General features: G+C 45.2%; 1 long non-coding RNA gene across 2 annotated transcripts; it reads right to left on the bottom strand.

Moving 5' to 3' along the window:
* Positions 1 to 1,774: 1,774 nt before the first annotated feature.
* Positions 1,775 to 19,760, bottom strand: LOC125720199 (uncharacterized). 2 transcript variants are annotated; one of them, XR_007385386.1, is made up of 3 exons: positions 19,677 to 19,760; positions 6,492 to 6,646; positions 1,775 to 6,162 (listed from the first exon to the last, which is right to left on the bottom strand). It is a non-coding gene; the product is annotated as an uncharacterized LOC125720199 (long non-coding RNA). The 2 variants fall into 2 exon arrangements; XR_007385385.1 differs by lacking the exon at positions 19,677 to 19,760 and having other exon boundaries at positions 6,492 to 8,809.
* Between the last annotated feature and the right edge of the window lie 42 nt (positions 19,761 to 19,802).

Below are 19,802 nucleotides of genomic sequence, written 5' to 3'. Positions count from 1 at the left end.
TAACATGTCGATGACCAGTATGTACAGCAGACCCACCAGGTCTGTTTCATGACGTCTCAGTGACAGGGACATATGACAGACCCGCTGGATGACGTCTCAGTGACAGGGACACATGACAGACCCGCTGGATAACGTCTCAATGACCGGAATGTATGGCAGATCCACCAGGTCCGTTTCATGATGTCTCAGTGACAGGGACACATGACAGACCCGCTGGATAACGTCTCAATGACCGGAATGTATGGCAGACCCACCAGGTCCGTTTCATGATGTCTCAGTGACAGGGACACATGACAGACCCGTTGGATAACGTCTCAATGACCGGAATGTATGGCAGACCCACCAGGTCCGTTTCATGATGTCTCAGTGACAGGGACACATGACAGACCCGCTGGATAACGTCTCAATGACCGGAATGTATGGCAGACCCACCAGGTCCGTTTCATGATGTCTTAGTGACAAAGACATATGGCAGATCAGCTTGTTCCATTTGATGATATCTTGATGACACGGACATATAGCAGACCCGCTGGGTAACATCTCGGTGACAGGGATGTACGACAGACCTGCTGGGTCCGTTTACCGACGTCTCAGTGACAGGGACTTATGGCAGACCATCAACGTTCATTTGATGATGTCTCAGTGGCAGGGATGAATGGCAGATCTGCTGGGTCCATTGGATGACGTCTTGGTGACAGGGATGTACGACAGACCTGCCGGGTCCGTTTACTGGTGTCTCAGTGACAGGGACTTATGGCAGACCCTCAAGGTTCATTTGATGACGTCTCAGTGGAGAGATGAATGGCAGATCTACTGGGTCCATTTGATGACGTCTTGGTGACAGGGATGTACAACAGACCTGCCGGGTCCATTTACCGACGTCTCAGTGACAGGGACTAATGGCAGACCCTCAAGGTTCATTTGATGACGTCTCAGTGGAGAGATGAATGGCAGATCTACTGGGTCCATTTGATGACGTCTTGGTGACAGGGATGTACAACAGACCTGCCGGGTCCGTTTACCGACGTCTCAGTGACAGGGACTTATGGCTGACCCTCAAGGTCCATTTTATGACGTCTCAGTGACAGTGATGTACGACAGACCCGCCACGTCTGTTTGCACAGCCAAAGATGGCCACCCTTGGTCATCTCATGGTTAATGCCCAGGTTTTCCTGCTCCTCAGTTTTGTGTTGGGCCTTTCCCAGAAGGTGGGAATCGCATCAAGGAAAAACTTCTTCCCGGCGACCTGCCAAAACCGCAGAGATGCCGTGGATGAGCCTGACCCCCCCACTACTTGTGTTTCACTTTTTTGCATGTGCCAGCATTTCCTGTGACATCGACGGAATTTCATTTGGTTATTTCAGCAAATTGTCAACGAAGCTGACTATGCACTTTTCAGTGATTCTTCAGAAGTAACAATAACACCAGAACTGCCTGATAAAACCGACCGATATTAAGGCTCAGCAAGTTTCTCAGAGTCATACACAGTAATCAGAAACTGAATGGCAACCCTGGATTATAGCTTTAACTTTAGGATTAAAAACGTTGTGTGTGTGTGTGAATACAGTTCATTAGTAAGGTGCTTTGTTAAAGGAGCACAGACAATGTATTTTAAATGTGTTCTCATTAGAGCACTTTAAGGCGGTCTGTGCATTAAATTCTTGCTGTTGCATACATCATCATTTTCCCCTGGGATAAACTAAGTCCAGATTAATCTTAATTTAACTTGTTTAAAAATTATACAGTGCTTTGTTTTACATTTGTGTTATTTAAATTTTTTGTTTATGTTTATGGTGTTTATTTGGGTTGGCACCCCATCCTGAGTTGTTCCCTACCTTGTACCCATGTTGCTTCTGGGATAGACTCTAAACCCCCGCCCCCAACTCTGCATAACACAAGTGGGTATAGAAAATGGATGGATAGATGGATGGATGGATGGATGGATGGATGGATGGATGGATGGATGGATGGATGGATGCTGTTTATCTGAGTTTGACAAACCAACGCAATCAAATCAAAGCACTGTTGAAAACCACTGGCATCTGTTTGCTGTCTGGTCACCTATTGATTCATAGAAAATTACTTTGGACAATATCGGTTACTGGAATTTTTATCTCCTTAAAATCAGTATAAGATATTGACCAGGCCCTAGAGAAAATGGAATTCAAATCATTTAACACAAATTGAAACAATACACTACGCAGTATACAGGTGCGAGCCTGGGGCAGACAGTGCGTCCGCGGTAACCCGACACCCCCAGTGCTGTGCCTTCCATTCTGGCCCCCGCCTCCGACTGTGCATGAGCTCTTCAAGTTTGACCAGGTTTACTCTAGTCGGATGCACACAATTAATTGAACTTATAATTATACTTATTACTTCATACTAGTTATTAGACCTTTATTAAGGTGTCTGTGGGCAGCAGAGCTATGGACTGCATAAGTCCCCTGCAACCTGAGGGGTGCAAGTTTTCATCCAGACTGCAGGGGGCACAACTGTATCCATCTGTGAACCTGTTTGCGATGCCCTGTGCTAGGCAAAGCATGTCTGTCTATCTGATGAAGAGCAGGCGCGCTGGGCCCTGTCTAGAGTCTTTGAGGACCGGCCGGATTACAGGTTGCCACAACTCCCTTACCGTGTTACACGAATACTTATGAGAGCATCTGCTCTATTGAAGGCCTGTCTCTCACTCTATGACACCGCGGCTGCTTTCTGCTCGTGTCCCGGCTGTCGTCCTCCATCAGTAATGATCACAGGGTGTCCAGCGTGGCTCCGCCAAGGGGGAGGAGCCCTCATTTTCTGTGAGATTGAATCTCAGATCCCCGACACACTATTTTTTCAGTAAGCAATCAAACCAGTGGCAGCGCTCGTGGAGTCCGGGAGATGTCTGGCACAGAGACGGCCTGCCGAGTGATTAACCAGCCCGGGAGCTCAGGCAGAGGAGGAGGCGCCAACGGGTCTGTCCGTGTAAGGAGCGGCTCTCCCCGGGGTCTGTAAATTACCTAGGGGAATTAAGACGCAGGCACCCAGTCGGACAGCCAATTGATTTGCTGATAGATTACTCACGGATCCTGTCAGCTGAACCAGGATGAAGTGAGCTCATTTTTCCTGGTCTACAAACTGAAGGGAACCTTCCATTCCTGATTAAACTGGTTCTTCTGGATATATGATCTTGGTTTTAATGGCATATTCACTTCTCCGACTTATTCCCAGTAATTTGTGTGGAGATTGTAACTATGCTGTTGAGGCGTGAAGCATTTATATCTATCATTTCTTCTTTTGTCACTGTTAGGCAGATATCGTGTTACTGTGGTGTTAGTGTCCGAGACCCACAGCTTATATAGGAACAATTCAAATGACCCAAAGAGAGATGGTCTAGAGGCTGCGGTCGTAATGAATCTCCTTCCCTTCAGCATAGTTTGAAACTTTCCAGCCGCTGTCTCTCATCATCAGTGCTCCAAGAACCTACTATGACTCTTTCACACAGGTTAAGTACACCATCTCAGCGCCGAGTGGACTTCTGAGGAACACATTTTTGGAGAGGGAGTACATGGGCCGGGATCGAATCGGATTGGGATGAAAATCCAATCTGGAACCCTTATGAGCCGCTACCAAAGCCTGGAGGCTAACAGCCATGGTGCATACTGTCGATCGTTCCCATTTTAACAAGTGGGACATTTCCAGGTGTCCACCACCCACTCACAGTCTCGGGCTGCGGCATCTGTCACGTGTACCTGAGTCCAGCGATGACGCAGACACCCACCACTCTTCTGCGAAGCTGCTACGAGCAGCCAAAAGGGCGCCCCCTAACCCTTCTGCATGCACATGCTTGCCGAGTCCGGCCCTCATTAGCGTTCATGCTCATTTACAGAGGAGGGCCAACCTTCTCACCTAAACCCACTTTCGCCTCTCTGTTGTACCACCTGACCCTGTGCTCACACCCACAATCCTCTGTGCTAATCGCTACCTTTAAAAAAAGTCCTTCTTGTGAACACAGAGAAGCCACAGGAACTTCTCTCCGCTCATTCTGTCTACAGTTTCAGTGGCTTGCACACACATCTCCTTTTCTTGACATGAATAATTAAAAGGTTCTTCATTGTCTGTATGTGAAAGTGGAACAGCACTGACACGACCTGCTTCGTAGCTGTGTGTCTCAGCGAGGTCTCCTTCAACCGTCGCCGACATGATCGTCTCCAACACAAGGCTTCCTCTAGACTCTCCACTTGTCAGCCGTCGTCACGTCGGCCAAAACAATCTCCTTGTTGCATAGGAATTTTAATGGGATTTCTTACCTGCTCCTGGTCTACTTCAACTAAAACTCCCCAGAAATCGGTGCCACCTGCAGCATTGTTGGCTTAAATACCTACTAATGATAACTTTCCTTTGATTTTCCCAAGCTGCTCCAGTCCTGAAAACTGTTAAGTCCTTACTGGTGTTTTTTTTTGCATTTCAAGCAAAAGTGCTTGTTTTAGATACGTAAAGGCTACACACCACTGTTATTTTGTAATCTTATTAACCATTTTTTTTAATTTATTACGTCCGCCAACGGGCTCCCCCTCCTGGGCACCCTGTGACCCACAGACGTGACGTCCGCCGGCGGCCACGTGGAAAGCAGAGAGGTGACGTCCGCCAGCGGCCACGTGGAAAGCAGAGACGTGACGTCCGCCAGCGGCCACGTGGAAAGCAGAGACGTGACGTCCGCCAGCGGCCACGTGGAAAGCAGAGACGTGACGTCCGCCAGCGGCCACGTGGAAAGCACAGACGTGACGTCCGCCAGCGGCCACGTGGAAAGCAGAGACGTGACGTCCGCCAGCGGCCACGTGGAAAGCACAGACTTGCCGGGTCAACACCGTGAAACCAGTGGCATTCACAGTGGGATCTAAAGTTTGCGACTCCTGTTAATTTCAACTAAGGCGAAACAATCCGATAATTCTTGTCTCATCCAGCTTATACTCTAAGACGACCATGTGAGCTGGGTCACGCAGGGAAACTTTCCGTGGCTTGAAGTTTCAGTACGATGCTTTGATCAGTGTAGCGAGTATGTGGCACTTTTTCAGCACCCTTAATATTTGATGAATCCTGTAGCGCATTTCTGTTCAAGGGCCCAGCAACAGAAAATCAGCTGAGGAGCAGAAAGAAGAAAGAAAAACCTAAGATGTTCCAACTTTTCCTGACAAAGCCTCATTCTGCCACATTCCTCGCCACGCCCCCCTGCCATAGCAGCGTGGTCAGCTGATCACACCCCCGATATCCACTGGAAACTGCGCTGTTCTTCAGGGAGGTGCCATTCATTCTCGGAGCTCATGAGCTCATCGACCACATTACATATCATGTTCTCTTTATTAATTTACCTGGCTAAATTAATAAGCATAATGGAAGCTTTGTGAGTCACGATCACTCTGCATTTCCCATCATGCTCTGGTACACGGCTCACGTCAGCATGGGTAATGTGATCTGGTGGTGGTTATGGGACCTCACACGCAGAGGGAGCTGGCAGGAGGTGCACAGGGAGGGAGGGAGGGAGGTCAGGCCATGCTCTGTGCTCCTCTGTGCCACGTGCAAGTTGCCGTTCTCCCACATCTCCCGCATTGTCATTCCCGCCTCACTCTACACCAAGAACTGTTACAACAATTTCGCCCTGCGAAAAACTGACCGGGAAGAGTGTCTGCCCCTCAGCCTTTTGTGTCGGGAATCTTCGTGTGCAGAGAGACAAGGACAGGCTTCATTATTTATCAAGTGGCCTCTCAGCTGGCCCATTAAGCTCCCTTTCTGCACAAACCTCACCCTTTTTATGGATTTTTAATGTGAAATATGACATTATTGTGCCATGGCTTTCACTGTGCTATTCTCACAAGGCCTGTTTAAAGCTACACTTCCGACTTTCACTATCCGGAAGCCCTCTTGACTGCAGGGATGTGGACCCCCGTTTTGGTGCCAGGTGGTGCAATCCTCGAGGGACAAGCCAATGGCCTCGCCTGAGACAGCTGCTCCTTAATGCATACCCCCCCCCCCCCCCCCCCAGTGCTCTGGTGTCACTAATGAGGTCACCCTCCATGCACGGCTCCTTCAGTTTGTTAACCCTGATCAATCAGGCTCTGCAGACGTGGCCCCTTATTGGTCAGACACAGAGCATTACCCAGTTCACTCCATGGTCGCTCCTCTGATCTGCAGTGTGGAGATAAATTGGGATTTCTGGTTAATTCCTATTAAGCTTGGTTTGGATTCGTTTCTCCACATAAAGACCCCACAGAGAAATTAATTACAGTGGTGGCCTTGTAATCAAAGCTCCTCTACGCCTGTTAATCCAGATTGGACCAGCGAGTCATCTGCCAGGCTGCGCTAACCAGTTATGAACACTGCAGTTAGAAAGCCGGAATGTTTAAAATGAAACGCCTTGATTGTTAACTTCAGGTGTGCTAGTTCAGTAACTGATAAACATCAAGGCAGCTCGAAATGACATTTTGCAGAGTAAAGCAGGAAATGGGAAATCTTACATGATGGGATGCACTGCACATGCCCAGTGCAAAGAGCTTCCTGGATTCCTGGATCACAGAGGAGATCTGAGGTATTACAGCCAAAACTGGTCCAATTGGTCTGCACAGTGGGGACTCTTTATAAGGTTGCAATTCCAAGGTGTCTCAATGGAGAGCTGTGGTGTAAAGCAGTGTTGCAGAATGGTCTTTACTAAGCATTTAGCCATAAGCATTTTCCACTTGATCATACTGAAGTTGAATTCATTAAATCTTCGAGCGGGCATAGGTAAAGTGAGAGGAAGAGGTTCAGCTCCAACAGGACAAATGTCCGTAGCTCGGATAACTTCAGACACTCCAAAAACACACAGATATGCCAGAAGGACATTCTTAGCACAAATATGTTTAGTTTAATCTGGCGTTGCCTATATGGGGGTGTGGAAGCCCTGTGAATCACTTTACAATACAGGTTTGGGGTGATTTGCTGATGTCTAAGCTCTTTGCACCCAAATTTGGTTTACCCACTGAAGAGCCAATCTCTCTTTCCCAAATAGATTCAATTGCAACTGGCTTGTTACCATAAACCAAAAGAGTGTTACACACCCTCACAGCCACATTCAAAGATACCGTAGCATTACACACCCTCACTGCCACATTCATAGATACCGTAGCATTACACACCCTCACTGCCACATTCATAGATACTGTACATTACATACCCTCACAGCCACATTCATAGATACCGTAGCATTGCACACCCTCACAGCCACATTCATAGATACCGTAGCATTACACACCCTCACTGCCACATTCATAGATACCGTAGCATTACACACCCTCACTGCCACATTCATAGATACCGCAGCATTACACACCCTCACTGCCACATTCATAGATACCGTAGCATTACACACCCTCACTGCCACATTCATAGATACCGTAGCATTACGCACCCTCACAGCCACATTCATAGATACCGTAGTATTACACACCCTCAGTGCCACATTCATACATACCGTAGTATTACACACCCTCACTGCCACATTCATAGATACCGTAGTATTACACACCCTCACTGCCACATTCATACATACCGTAGTATTACACACCCTCACTGCCACATTCATAGATACCGTAGTATTACGCACCGTCACTGCCGCATTCATAGATACCGTAGTATTACACACCCTCACTGTCACATTCATAGATACTGTACATTACATACCCTCACAGCCACATTCATAGATACCATAGAATTACATACCCTCACTGCCACATTCATTGATACCGTAGTATTACATACCCTCACTGCCACATTCAGATACCGTAGCATTACACACCCTTACTGCCACATTTATAGATACCGTAGCATTACATACCCTCACGGCCACATTCATAGATACCGTAGCATTACATACCCTCACTGCCACATTCATAGATACCGTACATTACATACCCTCACTGCCACATTCATAGATACCGTAGCATTACATACCCTCACTGCCACATATATAGATACCGTAGCATTACATACCCTCACTGCCACATTCATAGATACTGTACATTACATACCCTCACTGCCACATTCATAGATACCGTAGCATTGCATACCCTCACTGCCACATTCATAGATACTGTAGCATTACACACCCACACTACCACATTCATAGATACTGTACATTACATACCCTTACTGCCACATTCATAGATACCGTAGTATTACTCACCCTCACGGCCACATTCATAGATACTGTACATTACGTACCCTCACGGCCACATTCATAGATTCCGTAGTATTTCACACCCTAACTGCCACATTCATAGATACCGTAGCATTACACACCCTCACTGCCACATTCATAGATACCGTAGCATTACACACCCTCACTGCCACATTCATAGATACTGTACATTACACACCCTCACGGCCACATTCATAGATACCGTAGCATTACACACCCTCACTGCCACATTCATAGATACCGTAGCATTACACACCCTCACTGACACATTCATAGATACCGCAGCATTACACACCCTCACTGCCACATTCATAGATACCGTAGCATTACACACCCTCACAGCCACATTCATAGATACCGTAGTATTACACACCCTCACTGCCACATTCATAGATACCGTAGTATTACACACCCTCACTGCCACGTTCATACATACCGTAGTATTACACACCCTCACTGCCACATTCATAGATACCGTAGTATTACACACCCTCACTGCCACATTCATACATACCGTGGTATTACACACTCTCACTGCCACATTCATAGATACTGTAGTATTACACACCCTTACTGCCACATTCAGATACCGTAGCATTACACACCCTCACTGCCACATTCATAGATACCGTAGCATTACATACCCTCACGGCCACATTCATAGATACCGTAGCATTACATACCCTCACTGCCACATTCATAGATACCGTACATTACATACCCTTACTGCCACATTCATAGATACCGTAGCATTACATACCCTCACTGCCACATATATAGATACCGTAGCATTACATACCCTCACTGCCACATTCATAGATACCGTAGCATTACATACTCTCACTGCCACATTCATAGATACCGTAGCATTACACACCCTCACTAGCACATTCATAGATACTGTACATTACATACCCTCACTACCACATTCATAGATACTGTACATTACATACCCTCACTGCCACATTCATAGATACCGTAGCATTACACACCCTCACTGCCACATTCATAGATACCGCAGCATTACACACCCTCACTGCCACATTCATAGATACCGTAGCATTACACACCCTCACTGCCACATTCATAGATACCGTAGCATTACGCACCCTCACAGCCACATTCATAGATACCGTAGTATTACACACCATCACTGCCACATTCATACATACCATAGTATTACACACCCTCACTGCGACATTCATAGATACCGTAGTATTACACACCCTCACTGTCACATTCATAGATACCATAGAATTACATACCCTCACTGCCACATTCATTGATACCGTAGTATTACATACCCTCACTGCCACATTCAGATACCGTAGCATTACACACCCTTACTGCCACATTTATAGATACCGTAGCATTACATACCCTCACGGCCACATTCATAGATACCGTAGCATTACATACCCTCACTGCCACATTCATAGATACCGTACATTACATACCCTCACTGCCACATTCATAGATACCGTAGCATTACATACCCTCACTGCCACATATATAGATACCGTAGCATTACATACCCTCACTGCCACATTCATAGATACTGTACATTACATACCCACACTGCCACATTCATAGATACCGTAGCATTACATACCCTCACTGCCACATTCATAGATACTGTAGCATTACACACCCTCACTACCACATTCATAGATACTGTACATTACATACCCTTACTGCCACATTCATAGATACCGTAGTATTACTCACCCTCACGGCCACATTCATAGATACTGTACATTACGTACCCTCACGGCCACATTCATAGATTCCGTAGTATTTCACACCCTAACTGCCACATTCATAGATACCGTAGCATTACATACCCTCACTGCCACATTCATAGATACCGTACATTACATACCCTCACTGCCACATTCATAGATACCGTAGCATTACATACCCTCACTGCCACATATATAGATACCGTAGCATTACAAACCCTCACTGCCACATTCATAGATACTGTACATTACATACCCTCACTGCCACATTCATAGATACCGTAGCATTGCATACCCTCACTGCCACATTCATAGATACTGTAGCATTACACACCCACACTACCACATTCATAGATACTGTACATTACATACCCTTACTGCCACATTCATAGATACCGTAGTATTACTCACCCTCACGGCCACATTCATAGATACTGTACATTACGTACCCTCACGGCCACATTCATACATACCATAGTATTACACACCCTCACTGCCACATTCATAGATACCGTAGTATTACACACCCTCACTGTCACATTCATAGATACCATAGAATTACATACCCTCACTGCCACATTCATTGATACCGTAGTATTACATACCCTCACTGCCACATTCAGATACCGTAGCATTACACACCCTTACTGCCACATTTATAGATACCGTAGCATTACATACCCTCACGGCCACATTCATAGATACCGTAGCATTACATACCCTCACTGCCACATTCATAGATACCGTACATTACATACCCTCACTGCCACATTCATAGATACCGTAGCATTACATACCCTCACTGCCACATATATAGATACCGTAGCATTACATACCCTCACTGCCACATTCATAGATACTGTACATTACATACCCACACTGCCACATTCATAGATACCGTAGCATTACATACCCTCACTGCCACATTCATAGATACTGTAGCATTACACACCCTCACTACCACATTCATAGATACTGTACATTACATACCCTTACTGCCACATTCATAGATACTGTACATTACATACCCTTACTGCCACATTCATAGATACCGTAGTATTACTCACCCTCACGGCCACATTCATAGATACTGTACATTACGTACCCTCACGGCCACATTCATAGATTCCGTAGTATTTCACACCCTAACTGCCACATTCATAGATACCGTAGCATTACATACCCTCACTGCCACATTCATAGATACCGTACATTACATACCCTCACTGCCACATTCATAGATACCGTAGCATTACATACCCTCACTGCCACATATATAGATACCGTAGCATTACATACCCTCACTGCCACATTCATAGATACTGTACATTACATACCCTCACTGCCACATTCATAGATACCGTAGCATTGCATACCCTCACTGCCACATTCATAGATACTGTAGCATTACACACCCACACTACCACATTCATAGATACTGTACATTACATACCCTTACTGCCACATTCATAGATACTGTACATTACATACCCTTACTGCCACATTCATAGATACCGTAGTATTACTCACCCTCACGGCCACATTCATAGATACTGTACATTACGTACCCTCACGGCCACATTCATAGATTCCGTAGTATTTCACACCCTAACTGCCACATTCATAGATACCGTAGCATTACACACCCTCACTGCCACATTCATAGATACCGTAGCATTACACACCCTCACTGCCACATTCATAGATCCCGTAGCATTACACACCCTCACTGCCACATTCATAGATACCGTAGCATTACACACCCTCACTGCCACATTCATAGATACCGTAGCATTATACACCCTCACTGCCACATTCATAGATACTGTACATTACACACCCTCACGGCCACATTCATAGATACCGTAGCATTACACACCCTCACTGCCACATTCATAGATACCGTAGCATTACACACCCTCACTGCCACATTCATAGATACCGTAGCATTACACACCCTCACTGCCACATTCATAGATACCGTAGCATTACACACCCTCACTGCCACATTCATAGATACCGTAGCATTACACACCCTCACTGCCACATTCATAGATACCGTAGCATTACACACCCTCACTGCCACATTCATAGATACCGTAGCATTACATACCCTCACTGCCACATTCATAGATACTGTACATTACACACCCTCACGGCCACATTCATAGATACCGTAGCATTACATACCCTCACTGCCACATTCATAGATACCGTAGCATTACACACCCTCACTGCCACATTCATAGACACTGTACATTACATACTCTCACTAACACATTCATAGATACCGTAGCATTACATACCCTCACTGCCACATTCATAGATACCGTAGCATTACATACCCTCACTGCCACATTCATAGATACCGTAGCATTACATACCCTCACTGCCACATTCATAGATACCGTAGCATTACATACCCTCACGGCCACATTCATAGATACTGTACATTACATACCCTCACTGCCACATTCATAGATACCATAGCATTACACACCCTCACTGCCACATTCATAGATACTGTACATTACACACCCTCACGGCCACATTCATAGATACCGTGGCATTACACACCCTCACTGCCACATTCATAGATACCGTAGCATTACACACCCTCACTGCCACATTCATAGATACCGCAGCATTACACACCCTCACTGCCACATTCATAGATACCGTAGCATTACACACCCTCACAGCCACATTCATAGATACCGTAGTATTACACACCCTCACTGCCACATTCATAGATACCGTAGTATTACACACCCTCACTGCCACGTTCATACATACCGTAGTATTACACACCCTCACTGCCACATTCATAGATACCGTAGTATTACACACCCTCACTGCCACATTCATACATACCGTGGTATTACACACTCTCACTGCCACATTCATAGATACCGTACATTACATACCCTTACTGCCACATTCATAGATACCGTAGCATTACATACCCTCACTGCCACATATATAGATACCGTAGCATTACATACCCTCACTGCCACATTCATAGATACCGTAGCATTACATACTCTCACTGCCACATTCATAGATACCGTAGCATTACACACCCTCACTAGCACATTCATAGATACTGTACATTACATACCCTCACTACCACATTCATAGATACTGTACATTACATACCCTCACTGCCACATTCATAGATACCGTAGCATTACACACCCTCACTGCCACATTCATAGATACCGCAGCATTACACACCCTCACTGCCACATTCATAGATACCGTAGCATTACACACCCTCACTGCCACATTCATAGATACCGTAGCATTACGCACCCTCACAGCCACATTCATAGATACCGTAGTATTACACACCATCACTGCCACATTCATACATACCATAGTATTACACACCCTCACTGCCACATTCATAGATACCGTAGTATTACACACCCTCACTGTCACATTCATAGATACCATAGAATTACATACCCTCACTGCCACATTCATTGATACCGTAGTATTACATACCCTCACTGCCACATTCAGATACCGTAGCATTACACACCCTTACTGCCACATTTATAGATACCGTAGCATTACATACCCTCACGGCCACATTCATAGATACCGTAGCATTACATACCCTCACTGCCACATTCATAGATACCGTACATTACATACCCTCACTGCCACATTCATAGATACCGTAGCATTACATACCCTCACTGCCACATATATAGATACCGTAGCATTACATACCCTCACTGCCACATTCATAGATACTGTACATTACATACCCACACTGCCACATTCATAGATACCGTAGCATTACATACCCTCACTGCCACATTCATAGATACTGTAGCATTACACACCCTCACTACCACATTCATAGATACTGTACATTACATACCCTTACTGCCACATTCATAGATACCGTAGTATTACTCACCCTCACGGCCACATTCATAGATACTGTACATTACGTACCCTCACGGCCACATTCATAGATTCCGTAGTATTTCACACCCTAACTGCCACATTCATAGATACCGTAGCATTACATACCCTCACTGCCACATTCATAGATACCGTACATTACATACCCTCACTGCCACATTCATAGATACCGTAGCATTACATACCCTCACTGCCACATATATAGATACCGTAGCATTACATACCCTCACTGCCACATTCATAGATACTGTACATTACATACCCTCACTCCCACATTCATAGATACCGTAGCATTGCATACCCTCACTGCCACATTCATAGATACTGTAGCATTACACACCCACACTACCACATTCATAGATACTGTACATTACATACCCTTACTGCCACATTCATAGATACTGTACATTACATACCCTTACTGCCACATTCATAGATACCGTAGTATTACTCACCCTCACGGCCACATTCATAGATACTGTACATTACGTACCCTCACGGCCACATTCATAGATTCCGTAGTATTTCACACCCTAACTGCCACATTCATAGATACCGTAGCATTACATACCCTCACTGCCACATTCATAGATACCGTACATTACATACCCTCACTGCCACATTCATAGATACCGTAGCATTACATACCCTCACTGCCACATATATAGATACCGTAGCATTACATACCCTCACTGCCACATTCATAGATACTGTACATTACATACCCTCACTGCCACATTCATAGATACCGTAGCATTGCATACCCTCACTGCCACATTCATAGATACTGTAGCATTACACACCCACACTACCACATTCATAGATACTGTACATTACATACCCTTACTGCCACATTCATAGATACCGTAGTATTACTCACCCTCACGGCCACATTCATAGATACTGTACATTACGTACCCTCACGGCCACATTCATAGATTCCGTAGTATTTCACACCCTAACTGCCACATTCATAGATACCGTAGCATTACACACCCTCACTGCCACATTCATAGATACCGTAGCATTACACACCCTCACTGCCACATTCATAGATCCCGTAGCATTACACACCCTCACTGCCACATTCATAGATACCGTAGCATTACACACCCTCACTGCCACATTCATAGATACCGTAGCATTATACACCCTCACTGCCACATTCATAGATACTGTACATTACACACCCTCACGGCCACATTCATAGATACCGTAGCATTACACACCCTCACTGCCACATTCATAGATACCGTAGCATTACACACCCTCACTGCCACATTCATAGATACCGTAGCATTACACACCCTCACTGCCACATTCATAGATACCGTAGCATTACACACCCTCACTGCCACATTCATAGATACCGTAGCATTACACACCCTCACTGCCACATTCATAGATACCGTAGCATTACACACCCTCACTGCCACATTCATAGATACCGTAGCATTACACACCCTCACTGCCACATTCATAGATACCGTAGCATTACATACCCTCACTGCCACATTCATAGATACTGTACATTACACACCCTCACGGCCACATTCATAGATACCGTAGCATTACATACCCTCACTGCCACATTCATAGATACCGTAGCATTACACACCCTCACTGCCACATTCATAGATACCGTAGCATTACATACCCTCACTGCCACATTCATAGATACCGTAGCATTACATACCCTCACTGCCACATTCATAGATACCGTAGCATTACATACCCTCACTGCCACATTCATAGATACCGTAGCATTACATACCCTCACGGCCACATTCATAGATACTGTACATTACATACCCTCACTGCCACATTCATAGATACCATAGCATTACACACCCTCACTGCCACATTCATAGATACTGTACATTACACACCCTCACGGCCACATTCATAGATACCGTAGCATTACATACCCTCACTGCCACATTCATAGATACCGTAGCATTACACACCCTCACTGCCACATTCATAGACACTGTACATTACATACTCTCACTAACACATTCATAGATACCGTAGCATTACATACCCTCACTGCCACATTCATAGATACCGTAGCATTACATACCCTCACTGCCACATTCATAGATACCGTAGCATTACATACCCTCACTGCCACATTCATAGATACCGTAGCATTACATACCCTCACGGCCACATTCATAGATACTGTACATTACATACCCTCACTGCCACATTCATAGATACCATAGCATTACACACGCTCACTGCCACATTCATAGATACTGTACATTACATACCCTTACTGCCACATTCATAGATACCGTAGCATTACATACTCTCATTGCCACATTCATAGATACCGTAGCATTACATACCCTCACTGCCACATTCATAGATACCGTACATTACATACCCTTACTGCCACATTCATAGATACCGTAGCATTACATACCCTCACTGCCACATATATAGATACTGTACATTACATACCCTCACTGCCACATTCATAGATACTGTACATTACATACCCTCACTGCCACATTCATAGATACCGTAGCATTACATACCCTCACTGCCACATTCATAGATACCGTAGCATTACACACGCTCACTGCCACATTCATAGATACTGTACATTACATACCCTTACTGCCACATTCATAGATACCGTAGCATTACATACTCTCATTGCCACATTCATAGATACCGTAGCATTACATACCCTCACTGCCACATTCATAGATACCGTACATTACATACCCTTACTGCCACATTCATAGATACCGTAGCATTACATACCCTCACTGCCACATATATAGATACTGTACATTACATACCCTCACTGCCACATTCATAGATACTGTACATTACATACCCTCACTGCCACATTCATAGATACCGTAGCATTACATACCCTCACTGCCACATTCATAGATACCGTAGCATTACACACCCTCACTGCCACATTCATAGATACTGTACATTACACACCCTCACGGCCACATTCATAGATACCGTAGCATTACACACCCTCACTGCCACATTCATAGATACCGTAGCATTACACACCCTCACTGCCACATTCATAGATACCGTAGCATTACACACCCTCACTGCCACATTCATAGATACCGTAGCATTACACACCCTCACTGCCACATTCATAGATACCGTAGCATTACACACCCTCACTGCCACATTCATAGATACCGTAGCATTACACACCCTCACTGCCACATTCATAGATACCGTAGCATTACACACCCTCACTGCCACATTCATAGATACCGTAGCATTACACACCCTCACTACCACATTCATAGATACTGTACATTACACACCCTCACTGCCACATTCATAGATACTGTACATTACACACCCTCACGGCCACATTCATAGATACCGTAGCATTACACACCCTCACTACGACATTCATAGATACCGTAGCATTACACACCCTCACTGTCACATTCATAGATACCGTAGTATTACACACCCTCACTGCCACATTCATAGATACCGTAGTATTACACACCCTCACGGCCACATTCATTGATACCGTAGTATTACACACCCTCACGGCCACATTCATTGATACCGTAGCATTACACACCCTCACGGCCACATTCATTGATACCGTAGCATTACACACCCTCACGGCCACATTCATTGATACCGTAGCATTACACACCCTCACGGCCACATTCATTGATACCGTAGCATTACACACCCTCACTGCCACATTCATAGATACCGTAGCATTACACACCCTCACTGCCACATTCATAGATACTGTACATTACATACCCTCACTGCCACATTCATAGATACTGTACATTACATACCCTCACTGCCACATTCATAGATACCGTAGCATTACACACCCTCACTGCCACATTCATAGATACTGTACATTACATACCCTCACTGCCACATTCATAGATACTGTACATTACACACCCTCACGGCCACATTCATAGATACCGTAGCATTACACACCCTCACTACGACATTCATAGATACCGTAGCATTACACACCCTCACTGTCACATTCATAGATACCGTAGTATTACACACCCTCACTGCCACATTCATAGATACCGTAGTATTACACACCCTCACTGCCACATTCACAGATACCGTAGTATTACACACCCTCACTGCCACATTCACAGATACCGTAGTATTACACACCCTCACTGCCACATTCATAGATACCGTAGAATTATATACCCTCACGGCCACATTCATAGATACCGTAGAATTATATACCCTCACTGCCACATTCATAGATACCGTATCATAACATACCCTCACGGCCACATTCATAGATACCATAGTATTATACACCCTCACAGCCACATTCATAGATACCATAGGATTATATACCCTCACGACACTCACTACCCCACGTAGCTCCAGGTAAGAAAACCTTTTGTCTTCAGAATCATTTAAAGTATATTCTGTTATTATTGCACATGTGGCCATCCTTTGCTCATTCACGGTTCTGGCCATTCCCCCTGACCTCTCAAGGCGTCTTCAGACAAAGAGCGGTCTCTGAATGGATGATCTTTGTTCATTACACCATTGTCAGTCAACTAGAACAGGGCTACTCAAACATTTTCCCCCGAGGTCCTAATTTCATTCTGGCACACATAGTGGAGATTCACGGGTTCCCCTCCGTAGATTTCGCTGACATTGGGGGTAGGGGGTCATGAATTGGTTGTATGGATCGGATTATACTGCGTTTCGGTTGCCCATTTGAGTGCCCTTGCTCTACATACTGTATGGTCTGAAAATTCCAGGAAAGTGGGCATTTCTGAGATACCACAACCGGTACCAACAATCACACCACATTTAAGTTTGTAGAGATCAGACATCTTAGCCGTTGTCCTGCTCAGCTGCAGAGCACGTGACCCTCTTCACCTTGTCTGCATGCTGTAGTATGGGAGAAAGACCTTCCGCTGCAAAGAAACCTGTCTGAATGCTCTTTACACTGGTGTACAACTATGACACTTGTTGAATTGTGTCAGCTTAGCTATTTCAAAACATCTCCTAGAGTCACCCCAGTATTTGAAGTAACCATTCAATATAAACACATACATGTTAGTTCGTCCAGTAGCATACCACGTTTGGCTAATCAATACCTCATTAAATAATTTAAGTAATTAGGCTTAATAATGAGTCAACCGGTGGTGAATTCTTACAAACACACAGGATGGCTGAGGTGGCCCTGAGGAGAGCTTTGGGAACTGAAGCCATCCAGCAAGATTTCAGTGACTTTTTGGAGAGCTGAGGAAATTCTTATTTTTATTGTGTTATTGTTAGTTTGCACATATTATAATATTAAACGTAGTTTTTTTTCTGGGCAAATATACACCCAGGTAAAATGCTTTAAATGTTTTCTTTGACAGGTCAATACCTTTGCACAGTGCAACCACATGACTGGTTGTCCAGAGGACTGGTTTATTTGCGCTGGTACCTAATAAACTGGCCACTGAGTGTGTATTAGATACTGGTTGGAGGGTTAATCCAGTCACATGGTGGCTCTATCCTGGGTGCCGAGTCCCACAGCACTACATCTGTCCACACTGCTGATCTGGGTTGCAAATAGGCCAAACAGGATGATGCAGGAAGAAGGAGCCGAGCACTTCTTACAGGGGTCACCGCAGACCGAGAAATTCTGAGGAGTACACAGAGGAGTATGTCTGCTGTACTTAAATGAACCACCCATTAACCATTCAGGCTTGTTCCTGATATTCCAGATTCTCAGATTTTCCACACAGGCTCCTCGGAGAACTCACCCTCATTCCCAGTGTGCAGCTCCAGGAGTTCCCTCAGAGCAGCACGATAAATCCAGCGTGGCGGGGGAGACGGGCCCTGAGCGGCTGTGGGTGCTGCCCGGGCCCTGAGCGGCTGTGGGTGCCGCC

The sequence above is a fragment of the Brienomyrus brachyistius genome, chromosome 24 (assembly GCF_023856365.1).
Source record: "Brienomyrus brachyistius isolate T26 chromosome 24, BBRACH_0.4, whole genome shotgun sequence".
NCBI lineage: Eukaryota > Metazoa > Chordata > Actinopteri > Osteoglossiformes > Mormyridae > Brienomyrus > Brienomyrus brachyistius.
The sequence above is the reverse complement of the archived record's forward strand: the minus strand, read 5'-3'. Positions and strand labels throughout refer to the sequence as shown.